The sequence below is a fragment of the Mus pahari genome, chromosome 7 (genome assembly GCF_900095145.1).
Source record: "Mus pahari chromosome 7, PAHARI_EIJ_v1.1, whole genome shotgun sequence".
NCBI lineage: Eukaryota > Metazoa > Chordata > Mammalia > Rodentia > Muridae > Mus > Mus pahari.
The window spans coordinates 96,195,392-96,200,290 of record NC_034596.1 but is presented as its reverse complement, the minus strand read 5'-3'; positions in this window follow the sequence as shown (position 1 = coordinate 96,200,290).

Here is a 4,899-nt window from a genome sequence, read left to right as displayed (position 1 = left end):
AATTTATAGTACTGTCTACTGGGAACACTAGAGAATAAGATTTAGAAATACTCCTATAATACTTTCAATGCATGAAAATGAGGGCTGGAGAGATGGCTCAGCAGTTAAGAGCACTGACTGCTCTTCCAAAGGTCCTAAGTTCAAATCCCAGCAACCACATGGTGGCTCACAACCATCTGTAATGAGATCTGATGCCCTCTTTGGGGGTGTCTGAAGACAGCTACAGTATACTTACATATAAAATAAATCTTAAAAAAAAAGAAAGGAAGAAAGAAAATGAATTCATAAATAATGCTTTAAGAAACTAGCAATTAAGTATATAACATGGACATAATATTTTCAGAAAATATTTTAAAAAATAGCACTCATGGCTAGGCATGCTGGCACACTTGGGAGGTAGAGGCAGGTGGTCTCTATGAGTTTTGAGTCAGCTATAGTCAGAACTATATAGTAAGTTCTAGCCCAGTCAGGAGCTACATAAGACCTGTCTCCAGAGGAGGCTGTGGTTGGGTTAGGGAAAGCACTCACCAGCAATGCTAGGCTTTGATTCTTTGGTCTGTTTCAAGCATATGCACCTTATTGTCAGCACGAACAGCCCTAAATCTTTGCTTGTTAAAGGACACATAGAAGGTTTAAAACAAAAATGTATGTCTCATACAACTTGTTGCCAAGATCAATATTAAATACACTAAATTTCCCCATGATTAACCTGCCAGTTTTCAAAAATACACTGTCAAATCCAACTGCCCATTCTCGGAAATCACGTTACATGAATTTGTTTTAGGTAAGAACAAATTTAGGAGACATATGATTAAAATGAGTCTACTTTTGAGGTACCATTGATTCTTGTCAGATCACAGGAGACAAAACACTGCAAAATTTTAAATGACAGACATTTAAACTGTTTGGTCTGGGGCAATAAAATTAATGTCAGCTGAAAGGTAAAATACTCAAGATGGAAATATTTTTGTACGGTATTACTTGATACACAAACTTTTTGAATAAAGCCATGTCCACAGAAACAAAGAGCATTCCAAAGTGTATCTACATGGTTAATTTTTTTCAAATTTTTGAAATTATTTCTATCCATTTTTAAATTAGTGTTTGGCCTCCATGTATGTCTGTGCACCACTTGCATGCTTGTTGCCCATGGAAGTTGGAGGAAGGCATTGGATCCCCTGGAAATGGAGTTACAGACAGTTGTGAGCCACCTTGTGGGTGCTGAGACTCTAACTCAGGTCTTCCCAAAGAACAATAAATTCACTTAAGTGCTGAGCTAGCTCTCCAACCCTTCATGGCTATTCTGACTCAGCAAAATGTCTGTCTCACTAAATTATTGTAAAGCTTTCTTTGTACCATTCACTCAAAAAGAATCTGCATGTATTCACTGTTTTGCACCGACCCATAATAAATAATCATGCTCACAAGCTGGAAGTTTAGTAGCATATTAAGTGACAACCCTAGCATTAACCAAGCCAGCTCAGTCAGTCAACAGGTTCTCTAGGGAGGGAGCCAGGATTAAAAAGAAAAAAGACAATTAGACAACACTGTAGCATGACTCCAGACAGTTTGAGGCTGAAGCAGGCTTATTTTTCCCAGTCTGCTTTTATACCATTTTAATTACATGCAAATAGTAAGGTCAGTTCTAGGTTAAGGAACAAACACGGAGGTAATAAACATAAATAGTCAAGGAACAAACAAGGCAATAAGCAAAGTCCCATGATCACTGTTTCTAGGGGCTTATCAGGATCACCAAGATATCTGAGCCTACTTTCCTGTCCTGGCCCAAAGTCAAATCCTGCCGTTTCTAGAAGCGGCCACACAGCTCTCCACATAGTATTGTACAGTGGGTGCTTTAATGCAGACATGTACAAGGTGTACTGGTAGCACTGCTTTCCCTCCAAGCAGGCTACTATGACTAGAGAAAAGAATTCAGAAAGATAAAGTGAGACATGTGGTTGGCACAAATCCCGAGGGGCAGTTCTAAGGCAGCAATAAAGAGAGCGAGCACAATGGGAAGCTACTGGACTTTAAGTGATTTAAGACTTAAGTGATTATGTGAGAATACCTCCTTATCTAAGTTTTAACGTGGTGAGATTGGGGGGGGGGTACAGCTTGGTTAGTAGAGAGCTTGTCAGGCGTGAACAAAGCCTTTGATTCCATTTTCAGCACCACATAAGTCAGGCACAGTGGTCCATACCTGTAGTCCCAGCACTATTGGGAAGAAGTGAGAAAGTTCAGAGTCACCCTTGGCTGCCACAGGAGAATCAAAGGCCAATATGTCCTAAGAAACCACATTTCAGGGCTGGAGAGACGGCTCGGCAGTTAAGAGCGCTGGCTGCTCTTCCAGCGGTCCTGAGTTCAATTCCCAGCAACCACATGGTGGCTCACAACCATCTGTAATGGGATCCGATGCCCTCTTCTGGTGTGTGTGAAGACAGCTACAGTGTACTCATATACATTAAATAAATAAATAAATAAATAAATAAATAAATAAATAAATAAATAATCTTTTATAGATATAGAGAAAGAAACCCCACTTGAAAAGAAAAGAAAAAAGGGTGACTATCTTTTATGTCTCAGTGCTGAGCACAGCAACTGTTGCTTGTTCAATAAAACAAAAGTTGGTGAGATTTGTATGTTTGAAAGGTCCCAGCTGGGCAGTGGTGGTACATGCCTTTAAACTCGGGAGACAGAGGCAGGTGGATTTCTGAGTTCGAGGCCAGCCTGGTCTACAGAGTGAGTTCCAGGACAGCCAAGGCTATACAGAAAAACCCTGTCTTGAAAAACCAAAAAAAAAAAAAAACAAACCTCAGTAAAATTCTTCCCAGGGATGCAGGGATGGTTCAATATAAGGAAATCCATCAATGCAATCCACTACATAAACAAACTCAAAGAAAATAACCATATTATCATTGCATTAGATTCTGAAAAAGCATTTGACAAAATTCAGCATCTCTTCATGTTANTGGTGTACCTGAAGAAAGCTATACTGTACTCACATGCATAAAAATAAACATATCAGCCGGGCGTGGTGGCGCACGCCTTTAATCCCAGCACTCGGGAGGAATGAGACAGGCGGATTTCTGAGTTTGAGGCCAGCCTGGTCTAAAGAGTGAGTTCCAGGACAGCCAGGGCTACACAGAAAAACCATGTCTTGAAAAACCAAAAAAAAAAAAAAAAAAATAAAAAAGAAAGAAAAAAAAAAAAAAAAAAAAAAAGTCACTGACATAGTTCAGGGGAATGGCCTACACAAGAGTCCAGATGGTTTGAACTTAGCAGTGGGGATATAACAAGGGGAGAGGGTGTGGGAGATAGATATACAGTATGTAAGACTGGAGGGAAGGGCAAAGATGTAACAGTTACAGGAAGGGAATCACAAAGGAGTCTTCAGCTCTAGTACTATCACCTAAATTGTGTCATCTCCAAAGTTTACAGGTTGAGAGGTGTATTAGTAGTAAGAGGATATGACTGTGTCCTGGTCATGAGAGTACAGCTGTCCCCTAAGAGAAGCACGTGCTCTTAACCATGGAGCCATCTCTCCAGCCCTCCAGTTATCCTTTAAATAAGTCCCTATAAAGGAGGCTGAAGGGAGCTTGCGGTCCTCTTCACTCTAATGCCACACGAGGACACACAAAAGGCACATCAATGAAAAAAAACAAACAAACCAAAACTCTCCTGAGACATTTGGTCTGCTCTAGCCTTCATCTTGGACTCCCCAGCCTCCATAACTGAGCATTTAATCTCTGATGGTAATTTACCCTGTGCAGGCATTTATAATAGCCCAGCTTCATTTACTCACTTGAACAATTGCATCTTTAAAAAAAAAAAGCACTAGTAAACACTGCATTTTCTTGTTAGGAGGCTGTATTTTCCTGCTTAAGCCACAATTCCTTAAGTACATAGGCTATTCCCATGTTGTGTGACACTGTTCCTGGAGAACTGTGAACATCTACCCAGAGAACTGATGACAGGCCAAAGTAAGGATACCACCAAAGTCCAACTTGGTGAACCAATGAGTTTTATTGAGATTACTAACTGGAGCAGAAATGACACCAAAGCCCACTCTGGCATGTCAGCAGCTCACAAAATCTAGAAACATGGGTCCTATTACACACCTCGCAGGCAGCTCAACAGAGTGAAGTGTCCCTTACAGGCAGCGTGGCTGGTCTCTGCTTCTCCCAGGCAGTTCAGTTCATGTGAGTCTCTTCTAGGCAACTCTGCTTGTTGGAGTGTGTCTCTTAGTAGTCCTACTCTTTATGTATGCTTGCGGAAAGGAGGAGCCTAGTGAATCTTGTCAGTTTCAGGGACTTCCGGAAGCCTCCTAGTTGTTTACTTTCTGAGCTAAAGACACCCTTCTGTAAGACTAAATGTTTTCCATTCTTAGAATGTCCTATGATCTCACCAGCTTCCTTGCATGATGGACTTCATCTCCCTTTAGAATATCCTTTGTGGTAAAGAGCTTCCCCCCCATAAGGACAGCTCTACCTCTTGTTTTATCTCAAGAGGAAACAGCGTACAAAATATTCAACAAATGATATGGCACATCCTTGGATTAGCTAGCTGGTTTTCACTGGCAGTCTTCATTTTCTTGCCTCTCACTTCCTTTCTGTTCTTGAACTTGTCTCACAAAAATGATCTCAGCAACAAAACTGAGCAGTCTCTTGTGAGTCTTTCTGCCCCTGGACTTCCTGGGAGCATGTAACACTGACTTGTCCTTGAAGCATTCTCTTGTGGGCCTTCCACTTCAGTACACTCCCCAGCATTTGCACCCTTTGTGCCTACTACTCTATCTCCAGGACTTAGCTCTCCATCCTCTTTTCAATCTCTTCCTTTTCTCTAAGATTATTCTTTATGGTTTTAGTTACTTTGTGTTTTAATTTTTTTTTTTTTTTTTTT